General features: G+C 49.8%; 1 pseudogene; it reads left to right on the plus strand.

The window, feature by feature from the left end:
• The window catches only part of LOC139364021 (chondroitin sulfate proteoglycan 4-like), a 34,621-nt pseudogene extending 17,299 nt beyond the window's left edge, over nucleotides 1-17,322 (plus strand).
• The last annotated feature ends 522 nt before the right edge of the window (nucleotides 17,323-17,844 follow it).

Genomic DNA, 17,844 nt, shown 5'->3' on the forward strand with positions numbered 1-17,844 from the left:
ATCTTTCTTAAAATGAAATCTTTTTTCAGCATGTCTATTATTTACTTTTAGAATTCACAGCAAGGGTTCTTGTTTGAAGAACTACAAACCTTTATTAACTCCAAATGTGACTCAGCTCTTTTATATTTTCCTTTTCTTTCTCACTGATAAGGGAAGGTACTTTATAAAGTAGATTTTTCATTAAAAAAGAAAAAAGGACTAGATTTACCTGGTCAGAAGTTCTTTTGGGTTTAGAGAAGAAAACTGCAGCCCAAGTTGCAGCAAATGGTCTGACAGTTATAGTATGTTACATCTGTTTTGTTTGTTTGTTTTTGTTTTTGTTTTGTCCAGGCTGAAGTGCGGTGGCACAATCACAGCTTAGTGCAGCCTTGACCTCCCAGACTCAAGTGATCCTTTTACTTCAGCCTCCGAAGTAGCATTCACCATCATGAGTAGCTAATTTTTTTTTTTTTCTTTTTCTTTAAGAGACATTGTCTCCCTATGTTTCCCAGGCTGGTCTCAAACTCCCGGGCTAAGTGATCTTTCAGCCTCCACTTCACAAAGTGTTGGGATTACAGGTGTGAGCCACCATGCCTGGCCTCAACAAAAGTTGACTATGTACTGTAGCCAGCCTCAACAATGATAAACTTTTGGCAAATCTTATTTCATTTATACTTCACTTGGGATTATTTTGAAGCAGATTCCGTACAGATCACTTCATCTGTAAATATTTCTGTTTGTTTATCTTGAAGGTAAAGACTCTTTTAACCATGCATGAGTGTTTGATCAAATCAAGATGTTTTGTTCATGTTGATACCATTGGCTCAGAAGGGAAAGATCAAGGGAAAAATGGGGTTGGATTTCAAATGCCAGGACCTGTCTAGTGGGTTTGTGATTTGTAATTCTCTAAAGTTGTAGCTGTTAAAAAAAAGAAAGGAGTGAGTTTGGCCTATTCATTAATTTTTCCTCTTTAGACAGTTCAGATGTTTATTGAGTTCTTCTACAAGCCAGGCCCTGCCTTCTTCATGCTTACCAAGAAGCATTTTTATGCAGTTTCTCTAATGTTTGAGTGAACGGTACCTCACTAAGTTGTTTTTCACACATTTGCGTGCTAGTTCCTGAAGAGTCCTGTACAGGTGCTCTGCCCGTTTTTCCTTTCAGGCTTCTGTATTAGCTGCTGTTCCCCTATAGAATGTGCCCCTGACCTCCACCCATTAACCCTACCCAGTTTGTCTTTACATGTCTGATCATCCATGAAGGCTCTTCTGGGTCATATTCAGTTCATGTTGATATTTCCCCTTCCTCCCCTCTTTAGTCCTTACTGTTTTTGCTTTGGTCATGTTTTCTGTATTCTGTAAGCCTGTTTAATTTTTTTATGGTGTCAGGGGAGAATCTTTTATAATTATGCTTTGTGCTTTTTATCTTCCACTCAATAAATGCTTGGTAAATATTTGTTTTATTGAGTATATGACCCTATTCTAGTTATATTGTGCTTGAACAAAAATCTTAACTGCCTTGTAAGTTAACTGCTAAGAATTTGTCAAAAGTGCAGAGATAACATCAAGAACGTGTCATAGATAGTACCAAAAGGTCTCTAAGGGCTTGATGGAAATCTGTAAATTGACTTCCTATGAAAGAGAGTGTAAAGAGGGAAAAAAAGCAAAACAGAGTAGATGTTTTACTCTGTTTGCCAAGGGATTTGTGCTGTTTTCTTTTTCCTGTTTTATAAATTTGTCCTAATCTTAGTTAATGAAGGGAAAAGAGCACTATTTTTCAACCTCAAGGAATCCTTTTTATACTTCTTTTCTGTGAAGCCATGTTATGAAAGATTGTTATACAAACTTAAGTATAGTTTTTCTATCTTCAGTAACAGACCTGATTGCCATCTAGTTACCGGTTCCAATCACACCAAAATGCAAAGCAGCGTGTTCTAATAATCTGTGCAGGCTTATTGGGAGCCAGTACACGGCTTTGAGTCCTTTTGAAGTATTTAACATAATTTGGCAATTCCATTACCCCTTTTATGGACTTCTTGGCATCTGGGAACTCTTTGTAGGGAATCACTGGTAGGGAATGAAAAATGTCTCCTAGAAAGTAAATTAGCTGGTAAACAAATGAAACTTCATCTTTTATACGACTTTTTGAGCATAAATTATTACTCTTTCTGCATAAATGGCTGCTTTCTAGGCTGCTTTTCGTGAGATTGTTAGAAACAAATGATGGGTGCTGTGAGGAAGAACCAGCACTCAGGCCAAAAAGTTTTCTCAGCAAGACAATTTGCTTCTGCAAAAGAGTGCTGCTTGCGTTAGTCATGATCACAGAGCACACCAAACAGGGCAGAGCAGGGGTTTTTATCCCTAACGCAGTCCCTACCTCTGTGTCTTTCCCCCATGGGCTGGGGTCGGACCGCACAGTCTATGCTGACCCGACTGACTGTTGCGAATATTTTCCCTAATAAGGAAGGGAGGGGGAATGTGAGTTACAGGTTGGGACTGGCAGGAGGAGTAGTTTACAAGGCAGGTAACTAAGCTGGTAAGTAGGGGTGAGAAGGTACAGGGAAATTATTCTTAGGAACAAAGAACAAGGAAGTTGAACAAGTTAAACCTTGGAAGAGGAACTCACTATACCTAACGATTCCCCTGTCTTAATTTGTATAATTCTTCCATCTCAGCCTTTTTAGCATGCCTTTGCTTTGCTGTTCTGCTTGGGTTTCTAGAAGGAAAAGCTTATCTGAATAGGGTGGAGGAGAGCTAAGAGAGGTTTTGGTAAGTTGTGTCTCTATGACCCTTTGCAGTAGTCCGTGAATGTATGGTATGATACAGCATCCAACAAGAATAAGCACACCTATAATGATTGGAAGAGAAGTAAATATTGAGGACATTAATCCTTTCCATTTTCCAAATCATTTCTCCTTTAAACTTGTAAAGGGATCATTTATTCCAGAATTCCTTGCTAACTCATTGGATAAGGAGGTTAGGCCCTGCAAAGCTTTTGTTACTGTTCCGTCAGGGGCTGTGTTATTAGGAATAAAAGTACAACATTGAACTCCAAACATGACACAGACCCCACTTTTTCTGCTAGCATCATATTTAGGGCTATCCTATTTTCCCAGACTATTTGGCTAGTGGGACCTAATTGGTCGGCTATTCCCTTAATGGCATCTCTTGTGTAGTTAACAAACTTTTGTTGGTTGTAATAAATGTAGTTTATCTGCTCTACATTTTTGTTTACAGTTGACCACCAAAATAGCAGCTATTTGATTTCAGGCCTTAAATTTATGTGGTACCCTTTGTGGAACTCCAGAAGCATCTATATAAATGTGGGGGTCCAAGGACCCATGAGGGACACTTCTTCTGATTTTCTCTTCTATTGTGTTGATGGAATGCTAGGGTGAAAGGGATGGCCAGTTGGGCTAGAGCACAAGTACTGCCCCAGTTTCTTGGCAGAGTGTCCAGTAAGGGTCCACCGCAATACCACCATACATCTGCTCGAATATGAACAAGGGCAGACTGACTGGTAAGCTCTTGGAAGGGTTTAAGTTCACTGCATCCCTTTAGGTTTCCATGAAATGTCAAGTTTTCCCCTTGTCGTGAGAGACATGAGGTAAAATTGGCATTAGGAGATGGAAGCTGGATGGCCCTCAGGGGCTGACCCGCAGGGTGTTGGACTTTAGGCAATAGCAGAGAGAGAGCGCAGCAGGATTCATTACCCCAGGCTGTGGCATCTTGGAAAAGAGCTACCATACAGCTCATGCCTGGTCAGCTGGAAGACCATCCATACCGGGCTCACAAGCATAACAATCACTTCTGTTTAGAGTGCTGATGGAATATTTAATCCATTCTAACCAAGCAGTCGCATCTTGGTACCCTGTCTCAATTGCTATGGTTTGTTTTAAATCTTTAACTTCTACAGTGGCTATGTTGGTTTTATCCTTGGTTGAAGGAAGAACAGCAATTTCGTTGGGAGAGAGTGTAGAAGAAGGCGGAGGAGGTGAGGAAGTAATGAAATACATTTCAAAGGGTTCTATAAGATGTGTCCCTGCTATTTTGGCTCCCATGCTGTATACGTGACTTAAAGTAGGTTTAGGGTCAGCAGAAGTGGGGATAAGCATAGAAATCTGCACTGGATTAGATTGGTTATACTGGCAGTCGGGGGACGGAGGATGTTTCCTTTAACAAAGTAAATGTATGGTTTTAGGGACATGCCTGTTGACAAGGTCCAGTCCCGATGTTCAGTTGTCCACGTAATATCATTCTAGCTGTGGCAGGCCTGTTTTCCTGCATTTCTTAAGGAACAAGAGTCATGAAGGGGGAGCCTTTTGTCTGAAAGGGACAGAGGTACTTCTCTGAGGCCGAGAGTTGCTTTTAACTTTGGAGATCTCCACAGGTTATAACAAGGCAAGCATCAAAGGTGATAGTTTGGGGTGAGCTCGACCTAGTTACATTAATAATGAGAATACTAGCAATAGAAGGGGAAAAGAAATACAGCATAAGAGGATCAAACCTGTTTTAGCTTTAACTTGGTTGGAGTTGGCCCTGAAATAGCTGTCCATGATTCTGGAGTGGGTGGTGCTCTTGACTCAGGTATGATGAGTCCATTCTTTTTCAGTAGTGCAGATGGCTGTCTCGGTCATTAGAAGCACTAGAGAAGGTCCCTCCCAGGTGGGCTTGAGCTTCCCTTATTTCTAACCTTGGATGAAAATGTGTTCTCTCTCTAGGCTGGTGGTGGTGAACTGGAAATTCACGACGTGGTATCTGCGCCAAGAGGCCTTTAGTCCTAAGGAATGAGAAAGTGGAGGATAGACCAAGTATATCGTTCTTGAGAAACAGATCTTTTGTTTTGAACAAGGTATGTCAGCAGTGGAGTGTAGATAAGGTAACCCAGACAGCATTTCATAAGAAGATAAGCTGACATCTTTCCAAGGGGAAGTTCAGAATCTTCACAAGGCCATGGGGAGGCATTTAGTCCATGGCAACCGAGTCTAGGACTAATTTGGTTAGGTGGTTTTTCAGAGTCTGATTCATTCTTTCTACTCTTGCTGATGAAGGTCGGTGCCAGGGGTTATGGTAGTCCCATGTTATATCTAGAACTTGGGCTAGTTTCTTAACAACATGTGCAGTGAAGTGAGTCCCATTGTCTGAATTATCATATTCTATTAATCCAAACCTTGGTATAATATTTTCAGCGAATGTCTTGACTACATTATTAGCAGTTGCACTCAAGCTTCTACCCAATGAGTAAGGTGATCTATCACTAGTAAATATTTTAAGTGACCTATTGGGGGCATTTCGGTGTAATCAATCTGGACACTTTGGAACAGCCTTAATCCTGGATTTCTCCCTCCAACAGATGGTTTTCTGAGGGTCTGCTTATTAGTCTTCTTACATACTAGGCAACTATCTGTAACTTGCCTTTCCAGAGTATAAATTCCTATACATCTGTAGACCCCGAGGACTGCATCACATGTAGCTTGAGGTCCCTAATGAGTCCGTTGATGCAGATGAGAGAGAATTTCCCTCATGAGGGGTTTGGATAACATTTCTCTTTGGTCTGGTGACACCCATTTCCCTTCTGAATTTTCTTTGCCTCCTCTTTTTATTAATTTTTCCTTTTCAAAAGGAGAAAAGATGGGGACTGCAGTTGGGGGAGGAAGGCAAGGGGCTAAGTGAAAAACGTGTTTTCAGAGGAAACGGCAGCTTGTTTGGCTATTTGATCTGCTAGGTTATTCCTTCCGCTTTGAAAAGAAACACATTTCTGATGTCCTGGAGCATGGACAATAGCTATTTCTTCTGGCAGCTGGAGGTTATCTAATACTTGGGTGATTAATTCTTTGTGGACCAGGTCTTCACCTTTGCTATTAATAAGACCTCGTTCAGTCCAAATTTTTCCGAAGGTGTGAGCTACCCCAAAGGTGTACTTGGAATCAGTATAAATAGTCCCTTCTTGGTTTTGCAAGTGCTTTAAGGCTTGATTTAATGCAAACAATTCATGTTTGGGCAGACCAATTATTGGGCAGTCTTCCTGACTCTACTTCTTCAAGTGCCTCCCCATCGACTACTGAGTATGTATTATGCCTTTTTCCTTCAATTACTTGGGAAGAGCCATCTATAAATAGGTGCTGCCCCGTTTTGTAAGGGGTTTCTCTTAAATCAGGCCTAACTTTTGTATGATAATCAATTAAATCTAAACGAACCTGCTCAAGTCTCTTTAGATTTGGATCTCCAGTCAGGAAACCACTGGGTTAAGTCAATTATCAGTGTTAGTGTTAAATCATCTCTTTCTAACAGGGTAGTTTCATAGTTTAAAATTCTTAAGTCAATAAGCCAGCTTCTTGCCTTTTGATTTAAGATCGTTCTAACCTGATGGGGTGTGCTTACAACTAACTTTCCCCCAAAGGTTAGTTTTCTGCTTTCTTCAGTTCACAAGGTGGTAGCTGCAATGGATTGAAACATTCAGGCCATCCACAGGTTACTGGATCTAAAACTTTTAATAGGAAAGCCATGCTGGTGACCTCCGTGTTCTTGCGTAAGGACCCCTAAAGCTATGCCCTTATTTTTGTTAACAGAAAGGTGAAATGACTTATCTAGGGAAGGCAAAGCTAAAACAGGGTGAGTTACAAGCAGATGTTTTAGTTCCTCAACCTGGTGGATTTCTTCAGAAGTCCACAGGCGAGGGTCAGGTTTTTCTTGGGTAGGTTTTAGGTAGAGAGGCTTTGTAACTAGGGCATATGAGTCAAACCATAAACAGCAATATCCAACTATCCCTAGGAATTTTCTGAGTTCTTGTTTAGTCTTAGACAAAGGTATGGATACAATCCCTTCAACTCTCAGCAGGCCCTATCCTTCATTTGCCCTTATTTATTAAGTATCCTAGGTATTTAACTTTAGGGTCTACAAATTGAAGCTTTCCCTTTGAAACCCATAGCCCCTCTCCTTGCAAATGGTTAAGGATATGGATGGAGAAAGCAGATACCTTTTCTACAGCCTAACCAGATATTAATAGGTCATCTACGTACTGGAGCAGACATATACATTTTGGGATATAAACTTGTTCTAACACTTGTTCTAGAATTTGACCAAAGAGATTAGGGGGATCTGTGGAGCCTTGGGGTAGAACTGTCTATTGATTCTGTTGCTCTCATCCAGAATGGGGATCTTCCTATTCGAAAGCAAAAATGTCTCAGCTGTCCTCAGCCAAGGAGCATGCTCAAAAGGCATCTTTTAAATCTATTACTGTGAACCATTGATGTTCATGTGGAATTTTACTGAGAATGGTTTAAGGATTAGGAACAACAGAGTGGGTAGTCTGGACTGTCTGGTTGATGGCCCAGAGGTCTTGTGCTAGTCGATATGACCTACCTGGTTTCTTCACAGGCAGTATTGGGGTGTTATAAGGGAACATACAGGGTTCAAGGAGCCCATCCTTGATGAGGCTTTTCAATGACAGGTTTTGGGCCTGTTCTGCCTTCTAAAGGAATAGGATATTGCTTTCTTCTTACTGTTTCTCCAGGGGTTTTAAACTTCGTATGTATAGGGGGAATTCAGAGTTTTCCCCAATTCCCTTCCCTTGCCCAAACATCAGGATGAATGTATGTTTCGTCTGCAGTGATGAGCAGGTTTAATGAAGTGTAGAATCCTTCTGAGCCAACACATAATCCTATACCTAATTTTAATATTAAGTCACTTCCTAATAGATTAGTTCCTCCCTCTGGAATTAACAGAAATTCAACTTTAGCTGAGCAGTTTTTACATCTAATTTCTGTTTCTTCTAAAATTTTTACTGTGATTCCCTCTCCTTTTTCCCCTGAGACTACAAGTTGCTTTGAGGACCAGGTTATATTGTGGGGGAAAGTAACAAACAGAGGAGCAGGCTGCTGCTGAGTCTACTAAATAGGTCATAAGCTCAGATTTGGGTCCCACCTCTGAATTTATCAAGGGCTCTTGGTGGGATTCAAGGTAAAAGAGACAGAACCCCTAACCCCTCATTCCTCCTCAAAGGTCATAAGTGGGACGACTATGAATAGCTCTCAAGCAGAGAGAAATAGCAGGGGTAATGGAGGAAGTGTGGACCCACTTTGGTTTGACAATACATATGGTTCCCATCTGGCCTCAGAGCCTTTACTTCTTGGCAAACTCAGGCCAATAAGCTCCCATCCCCGACCCTCAATGGCAGCTGGAAGAATGGCCTGAGAGAGAAGCGGGGATAGGTGGGCCACACTGGTATCACCCCCAGATCCCAACCATGGCCCCAGCCAACCCATGGAGGTGGGGCATGGCACAGCAGGTGCTGCACAGGAGCCCAAGCACAAGGGCACTTAGGAGAAGGAATATCAGCAGGAATCAGTCTGGACTGGGGGTGATTCTCCAGAAACTCCATTCCTTGGGGCTGAGCCACCAAGCCAGGTGATCAGGCCAGTGATGTTTCCCTTTGGGCTGGGTCAGGGAGCCAGACCTGGGAGGGAGACTCCTCTGGGGCCCAGGGGAGGTGAGTCAGAGCTGGCAGAGGCCTCTGGCTCCAGGATCCTCCAAGGAGGACACCTGAGTTTCTGGAAATTTCGAGGTCTGACCTCCTGCAAAGTCAAGGTCTGGGCTGAACACAAAGTGAGGCTGTGCCTTCTGGTGTCAGGACCAAGGAAATGCTGGGATCTGGGCAGTGCTAAAAGCAGAACCATGAGGGTGCAACAGCATGGACCCCTTTCTGCAACCCACCCGTCCTTCTCTGCGGCACCTCGCCTCCTCCAGGCAAGAGTCTGAACCTTAACCACAGCTCCCTCTCTCACACAGCTTCCTTGTTTGGTGAGAATCGCCTGTGGCCATGGCTCTGACTGACACAGACCTACAGCTGCAGTTCTGCACGTCCCAACCTGAAGCCCTCCCTTCTCCTGGCAGCAGGCCCAGCTGACCACCTCCTGCTGCAGCTCTACTCTGGATGCCTGCAGGTGAGTGATGTCCCCCTGGGATGGGGGCAAGATTCCTTCTCTAGCTTTGAACCCCAGCTGGCTATGTGACCTTGTATAAGTCACTTTTATCTTGGGGTCTCAAGTTATTCACTGTGGAATGGGGAGCAGCCCAGAAATGGTAAATCCTTCATGAACTGGCTCTGCTCACCAGCTCCCTCCAACCATGTTTCCCACCACAAGCACTCCCTGGCCATTTGTGCTCTGACTGCACTGAACTGCTTTCAGTTCCTGGCCATCTTATGGTCACTTGCTGCCAGGCCTTTGGTCACCACACTCCTTCTGCCAGGTGTGTGCCTCACACATTCCCTGCACCTGCCCAACTCTAGCCTTTCCTTGAAGTTTCAGTGTGAGCATCTCTTCCTCCTGGGCGAGGCCCCCTCCTGAGCCCCCATGACCCCTGTGCATCCCTGTGGCACTGCACCAATTTCTCTGCAGCACTACTGTCCACGGCAGTAACAGCACCAGTACTGCCTCAGCTTCATTTTTCCATTTCATCCTTCAAGACACCACAAGCTTTATTATCAAGGAGTCTTGTGGCTCCTCCTTGAGTCTTCCCCCATACCATGAAGAGTTTAAGAACCCAGGGTCTTAGTCCAAATTTGGGGCAGGCTGGGTGCAGTGGCTCATGCCTATAATCCCACCACTTTGGCAGGCCAGGGTAGGTAGATCACTTGAGCCTAGGAGTTCCAGACTGGCTTGAGCCACACAATGAGACCCCATCTCTATTTCAGAAAGAAAAAAAAATTGGGGCAGCCATCTCCTTCCACACCCCAGTGGGAAGAGGACTAGGGCTTGGTCAGTCTGCTGCTGTCATTGCTGCTCACTGCCACAAGTTGTCACTGTTGAACACTGATGTGATGCAGTCTGGCACTGATGGCGGTTGAGCTCTGTGGGTACAATGATGCCAAACCCCTACAGAGATGTACCATACCAGGACTCTGACATCATGGTTCTTAGTGCTGTGGTTCTGCAGTTCCCATACTCTGCTGCCACCTATTCTAGCATCTGGGAGTACCACATCAGAGCCATTTCTGGTGTCAATGTCATGGTGACAGAACTATGTCCTTGATCCCTCCCCAAGATCTCCCTCCACCACAGGTCAGGGAGCTTTTTTTTTCAGAATACAGAGCATCTGCCTGGGCTTCCTATCCCTGAACAGTTAGCCTGGCTTCCTTCAGTGACCTCAAGAAACTTTGCCAAACTTAGGGGAACTGTTCAAGGGATTCTCAGTTACCCATTTTTCCAGGGGTGAAATCTAGATTCCAAGACAACATTTCTGTCAGCTCTCACTCAAGGAAAGAGGAGGAGAATTTAAAAATACAGGTTGGATTTCTAGAAGAGCATCTTGCTATATGTCAGTTCCTTGTGGGCAACGACTACATCTGATTCACATCAGGGTCCCCAGAGCCCATCCAGGCCTGGCCCAGAGTTTCTTTTGGTGAGTGTTTGGAGGATGAATAAAGAGATGGCAGGAAGGCAAGAGGAGTGGCACCAGAGACCCTTGTCCTAGGTTTTCCACTCTGGGGCCCCAACTGTGGGGAACCCACTGTGTGTTTTATAAGAGAAATGATGATTCAAAGTACTGCCCCCCATCTCCCATTCCCCATCTCTCCTCAGGTCAGACTTGTCCTGGGCCAGGAGGAGCTGAGGCTGCAGACCCCAGCAGAAATGCTGCTGAGTGACTTCGTGACCCACACTACGGTGCTGACTGTCTCAGAGGGCCGGTCCACATCTTCAGTCAATGTGTTTCTGAATGCCTCCTCTGCAGTCCTGGGAGCCCCCTAGAGGTCCCCTGTGGACTCTGTTGGGAGCACTGGGAGCCTTGGCCTGACCTACCTGAGGGGAACCAGCCATCCCCTGAGGAGTTGCTTCCATACAGCCACCCTCAATGGCTGCAGCCTCCTCCGGCCTCTGACCCCCAACGTGCATGAGGGCTGTGCTGAAGAGTTTTCCGCCAGTGACAGCGTGGCCCTGGGCTTCTCTGTGTCCCACTCTCTGGCTGCCTTCCCTGTCTGGGGCACTCAGGATGAAGGAACCCTGGAGTTGACACTCACCACACAGAGCCGGCAGGCACCTTTGGCCTTCCAGGCAGAGGACCGGCATGGGGACTTCATCCATGTGGACATATTTGAGGGCCACCTGTGGGCCACGGTCGAGAAGGGCCAGGGTACTGCATTGCTCCTCAGCAGTGTGCCTGTGGCTGATGGGCAGCCCCACAAGGTCAGTGTCCACATCTACACTCACCAACTGGAAATCTCCATGGACCAGTACCCCCACGTGTACTTTGAACTGAGGAGCCCCCGGCTACCTGGAGCCACGTGGCAGTCTCCTTCTTGGGGGGCTGGTTGCAGAGGCCTCTTGTCACCTCCAGGAACACTGCCCAGGCCTGACCCGAGGGGCCACCAAGGCCTCCCTGCTGGGCTGGCTGCATGGAAGACTTCAGTGTCAATGGCCAGAGGCGGGGGCTGCAGGAAGCCTTGTTGACGCGCAGCATGGCGGCTGGCTGCAGGATGGAGGAGGTGGAGGAGTATGAGGACGATGCTTATAGCCATTATGAATCTTTCTCCACCTTGGCCCCTGAGGCTTGGCTGGCCATGGGGCTAGCTGAGCCATGTGTGCCCGGACCAGGGCTGCCTCCTGTCTTTGCCAATTTCACCCAGCTGCTATCAGCCCACTGGTGGTGGCTGAGGGTGGCACAGCCTGGCTTGAGTGGCAGCACGTGGAGCCCACACTGGCCCTGATGGAGGCTGAGGGGCACAAATCCCAGGTGTTGTTCAGCATGACCTGAGGAGCACATTACGGTAAGCTCAAGCTGGACATCCTGGGTGCCCAGGTATGAAAAATGTTTGCCCTCCTGGACGTGGTGAACCGCAAGGCCTACTTCATCCACGATGGCCCTGAGGACACCTCTGACCAGCTGATGCTAGAGGTGTCAGTGACGGCTCGGGTGCCCATGCCCTCATGCGTACTGACCTCCTGGAGGCCACCCTTGAGGAGGCAGGCCCAAGCCTCCCAACCTTCCACTATGAGGTGGTTCAGGCTCCCAGGAACGGCAGCCTTCAATACAGGGCACGAGGCTGTCAGGCAGTCAGGGCTTCACCCAGGCTGGCCGGGTGACCTGCGGGGCCACGGCATGTGCCTCGGGGGCAGTCTAGGACACCTTCTGTTTCTGTGTCACAGCTCCACCATATTTCTCTCTGCTCTGTACCTTTTCCATCCATATTGGTGGTGACGCAGACGTGCCTGTCCTCACCAGTGTCCTCATGGTGCCTGAGGGTGTCCTCTCTGCTGACCAGCTCTTTGTTAAGAGTCTCAACAGTGCCAGGTACCTCTGTGAGGTCATGGAGCGGCCCAGCCATGGGAGGTTGACTTGGCGTGGGACACAGGACAAGACCACTGTGGTGACATCCTTCACCAATGGAGACCTGTTGCATGATTGGCTGGTCTACGAGCATGATGACTCCAAGATCACAGAAGATGATATCCCATTTGTTGGTACCCGCCAGGATGAAGGCAGTGGTAACATGGCCTGGGAGGAGGTACGGGGTGTCTTCCTAGTGGCCATCTAGCCATCTAGAATGACCACGACCCTATGCAGACCATCAGCCGCATCTTCCATATGGCCCGGGGTAGGTGGTGGCTACTCACTACAGACGATGTGGCCTTTAGCAGTGCTGATTCAGGCTTTGCTGATGCCCAGCTGGTGCTGACCTGCAAGGACCTCCTCTTTGGCAGTATCATGGCTGTGGATGAGCCCATGCAGCCCATCTACTGCTTCATCCAGGAGGGACCTCAGGAAGAGGTGAGTCCTGTTCGTGCACCCGGGCTGACCACAGCTGGATCCAGCTGCAGGTGTCTGATGGGCAGCACCAAACCATCACTCTGCTGGAAGTGCAGGCCTCGGAGCCCTACCTCTGTGGCCAGTGGTTCCGGCCTCATGATCCCTCAAGGAGGCCAGGGTACCATCAACATGGCCAAGCTCCACCTGGACGCCAACCTTGACATCCACAGCGGGGATGAGGTCCACTACCATGTCACAGATGTCCCTCGCTGAAGACAGTTGCTCTGGGCCACTCAGCCAGCCACAGCCCTCTCCCAGCAGGGCCTGCTGGTTCAGGCCGTTCTCAACGGCCACAATGGCAGCCTCAGGCTCCGCAACACCCTGGCCATCTCAATGATTGTGGGGCCAGTGCACACGGATGCCACCTTGCAAGTGACCGTTGCCCTAGAGGGCCCACTGGCCCCACTGAAGCTGGCCTGGTGCAAGAAGATGTACATCTTCCGGAGAGAGGCAGCTGAGATCAGAAGGGACCAGCTGGAGGTGAGGAGCTGGAGGTGGTGAGCAGGGGTGTGGACCAGGTAGAGGGCCTTCCTCCCAGCCTTCATGCCAGGTACACGTGACTTGGGCTGTGGCTGTGGTGGTCCCAGGTTGCATGTGTGCACGTGCCTCAGATGTGCTCCCGTGTATGTTGTGTTCCCAAGAGTTTCTGAAAAGCCTGCTGTACACCCATCCTCCTGGGAGTTGTGTGTGCCTCTAGAGGTTGTGTCCACTCGTGTCCATGGCGTGGCTGAGCATGCAGATTCCTGCACCCCACCCAGGCCTGCAGAATCTCTGAAGTGGAGCCCGAGAATCTGCATTGCAGTCAGTTCCCTGGGAGGGCATCACGGGTCCTGAACTTTGGGGATGGCTGGCTGTGGAGACAGGCCGCTGCACCTCAGACCCCCATGTATCCCGCTCTCTTCTCGGAGCCCAGGACTAGGAGGGTCTGTCAAGGGCTTCTGCCCACCCAGGAACCCCACAGAGCAGCCACGGGCCCTCCAGCGAGCTCACTGACATGCCCTGTAACCTCAGGCCAGTTCTTGCCTGCTCTCAGCCTTATTCTCCTACACTGCTCATTTCGGGGACCCTTCTGGTCTGCATGTCTGGAGCTTGGGGCCCATGGCAAGCCAGCAGATCTGGCATCAGGAAGGCCTCATGGGAGGAGGCCATGTTTGGGCCGGGCTCTGAAGAGCACAGGCCATTGGGAGCAGAGAATGGGGAGTGGTATTCCAGGCAAAAGGAACATTCCGGGCAAAGGCACAGAACAGGAATGTGAGTTTGGGTGGTTTAGCCTCTTGTGGATGGCCCATCAGGTGAGGGAGCCCATGTGGCCTTTGGGGCATGAGCTCTGTAGGGCCTGTGTTGGAGGCACCTGTGCTTCTAGGAGGGGTAGGGTGGGGCGGGGCGCCCTCTGATGGTCCTGGGTGGTAATTGCAGGGAGTTGGGGAGGATGCTGCTGGTAAACCAGCCACAGGCCTGAACAGATCCTGAGCAGGGGGGCCTGTGTGTGTGCGTGTGCACACGCGCATGTGGACATGTGCGACTGCGTCAGTGTCTGATGAACTCGTGTGTCTGTGTCACTGAGTCTGGGGACATGTGATTATGCACCTCCCCGAGGGAGTGCATCTCAAGCTGTGTGACCAACCCCGTGTAACCGTGTGTGGGGTGGGTATAACATGTGTCCAGCAGCCGGGGCAACCCAGTGAAACCCCGTCTTGACACAAAAAATTTAAAAATTAGCCGGACATGGTGGCTCATGCCTGTGGTCCCAGCTACCTGGGAGGCTGAGGTGGGAGCCCTTGAGCCTAGGAGGTTGAGGCTGCAGGGAGCTGTGATCACATCACTGCACTCCAGCCTGGGTGACAGTGAGACCCTGTCTCAAAAAACAAAAAATGTGAACAGCTGCATGTCTGGCTGCTGTGTGTGTGAACCCACGTGTGTGTTTGTGTGACTAAATGAGCAGTGGTATCTGGGGAAATAAGTGGAGCAAGATCAAGCTGTTCTGGCTGCTTAGGGCCACAGTGGGCCCCCTGAGACCCCTCTGAGACCCATCTGTGTTCCCTTGTGAGTCCTCGTGACCTCTGTTAACCAGGCAGCCCAGGAGGCAGTGCCGCCGGCAGACATGGTTTTCTCAGCGAAGAGCCCGCTGAGTGCTGGCACCTGGTGATGGTTTTGCGTGGTGTCTTGGCAGATGAGCCACCCAGCCTGGACCCCATGCAGAGCTTCTCCCAAGAGGTGGTGGACACAGACAGGATCCTGTACCTGGACTCCCGCCCTGACGCCTGAAGCAATGCCTTCTTGCTGGATGTGGCCTTGGCCTGGGTGCTTCCCTCAAGGACGTCATGTGGAGCTGGAGGTGCTGCCTGCTGTCATCTGCACTGGGTCACAAAACTTCAGCATCGCTGAGGGTAGCAGCCGTACCCTGGCCCCTCCACTGCTCCACGTTGCCAGGCCCTACTTCCTCACTCTGCCGGGCCTTGGCCTGCAGGTGCTGGGGCCACCCTGGCATAGGGCCCTGCAGAAAGAGAACGGGCCTCAAGCCAGGACCCTCAGCACCTTCTGCTGGAGAGAGGTACGGCTTTGAGAGAGGCCCAGGGGCTGCAGCCCAGCTCTGGGGGCAAAGTTGAGGGAGCCCCGGGGACTCCCAGTGGGGGGGTTATACACAGAGAGGAGATGGGGAATCACATTTCAGAAGCACCTATGCTTTAAATACTGCATCTCGGACTGGGCATGGTGGCTCATGCCTGTAATCCCAGCACTTTGGGAGGCCGAGGCGGGTGGATCACGAGGTTGGGAGATCAAGACCATCCTGGCTAACAGGGTGAAACCCTCTCTCTACTAAAAATACAAAAAATTAGCTGGGTGTGGTGGCAGGTACCTGTAGTTCCAGCTACTCAGGAGGCTGAGGCAGGAGAATTGCTTGAATGTGGGAGGCAGAGGTTGCAGTGAGCCGAGATCACACCACTGCACTCCAGCCTAGGCAACACAGTGAGACTCTGTCTCAAAAATAAAATAAAACAAAATAAAATAAATACTATATCTCCTTTATTCCTCACAACTCCTCTGGGAGCCAGAACTTATGATCCCCATTTTCCACCAATGGAACCTGAAGCCCTAAAAGAGTCAGTCTCCTCCTGCACCCAAAGGCAGGGCATGAAGGGTGCTGCTGGGGCTTGCTAGCCCTAGGCCTGCCCCTAGGAGGAAGAGCAGCTGATCCAGTACGTGCATGACAGGAGTGAGAGACCGGCAAATAGTTTTGTCCTGATGGCTAGTGCCTCTGAGATGGACCGCGAGAGCCATCCTGTGGCCTTCACTGTCACCATCCTGCCTGTCAATGACCAACCCTCCGACCTCACCACAAACTCAGGCCTGCAGGTGAGCGTATTGCTGGGATCATCCCCCATGTCTGCTTTGAGAAAGAGGCCAGCATCCCCTACTTCCCGGCACAGATCTCCCCCTCTCTGAGCCTCAGTTTCCTCCTCTGCAAAATGGGGCCACTACCGTGTGCCTCACGCAGTTGTTGGAGGGAGAGATGTGAGATTGTGCTGAAATAGAACACCGGTGGGAGGTTTTGTTATTGGACGTTTGCAATATGGTAGGCGGACTTCTGAGCAGCCATGGGTGGCTCTGCTGTTCCTTCTCCTGTGGCTTAGGACCAGAACACCTGATAGAATCACTTACCAGCTCTTAAGGGCAGGCATCAGGGCGGGACCGTTAAGCTTCCCACCTTCACCCCAGCAAGTGAAAGCCACAGCTTGACTCCCCAAACTCCTGCCCTTGTGCCATAGCGGAGCAGGACCCCCATTTGACAGAGGTGGAAGTTGAGGCCCAGAGATGGGATGGAACTTCTCCATGGTTGCAGAAGTAGTTCTGGTGGAACAGAAAGGGCATGGCTTTGCTAAGCCCACATGGCAGGGCCTTGAATGCCAACTTCTGGAGGGCGTCTTCCCCAGTCAGCAAGAGCCATTGAAGGTTCCACAAGAGGGCTGACTTGGGCTGTCTCTGACATGGGGCACTGGGGGGACTTGGTGGTCTAGGATGTGCCTGTAGGGGGTGGCCTCGTGGTGTGGAGGCCACAGAAGAGTGGGACACAGCGCCCTGGAACCACAGGGCGGGACGACTGTGTGGCAGCGTGGCCACCAGGTGGCATCCACCCGTGTTTGCTCTGGGAGCCCAGAGATGGGGCCCTGCTTCCCACACTATGGCCCCTCCTGCCAAGGTTTGGCCTGAGGACTCCCTGGGGCTGGGGGAGGAAGCCCAGGAATGCCAGAGGGCTGTTTTCCGGGCATGTGAGTCCCCCTGTAGCACTGCCCACAAGTAATTGACCCAGCAAGACTGGTACCAGGACCTCAGGAACAGGCGCCTGCTCTGCTTGCAAGTGGGAGGCCTGGAAAGGGGTCCCCTTGCCCAACACGAGGAGGGCCCGTAACTGCTCTGGAAGCCCATCCCAGCACTGCTTCTGTGCTACGGGACAGCGTCAACCATCAGCCCCCAACTCTCTGCACCTCCCACCCCTCCCTCAGCTGGAAGGAGGGCCCATTTCTAAATCACCATTCCCACCTGTGCCCAGCCCCTGCCAGGCATACATGGAGGGTCTGAAGGGAGACCCCTGCCCCACCAGCGAGACTGATTAAGGAGCACCGTTGGTCAGCGTTCGGCGTTTCTGGGGGTGAGAACTTGGTGAGGGTAAGAACTGGGGCCTTCCTGGATAGGGGAGACACAATGGTCTTGAGGGACACTCAGGACTAGGGCAGATGGACAGCAGGGAGGCTGGGCCTGGAGGGTGGCCTTCCCTGGGGTGATAGGGAAGGTGAATGTGGGGAGGGCCCTTTGTGTAGGGGAGTCAGAGCAGCACCAGCCTTGATGCCACCTGAGGACCTGAGCTGCAGCGGTGTTGGAGCTCTGGTGGCAGCCCAGGGCTGGGGAGGAAGGGGTGGGTGAGTGTGGCAGGACAGAACCTTCACAGGCCTGTGTCCCCAGATGTGCGAGGGTGCCACTGTGCCCATCCCTACAGAGGCTCTGAGGAGCACAGACAGTTACTCTGGGCCCAAGGACATGGTCTACACCATTGAGCAGCCCAGCAACG

The sequence above is a fragment of the Macaca nemestrina genome, chromosome 7 (genome assembly GCF_043159975.1).
Source record: "Macaca nemestrina isolate mMacNem1 chromosome 7, mMacNem.hap1, whole genome shotgun sequence".
NCBI classification, from domain to species: Eukaryota; Metazoa; Chordata; class Mammalia; order Primates; family Cercopithecidae; genus Macaca; species Macaca nemestrina.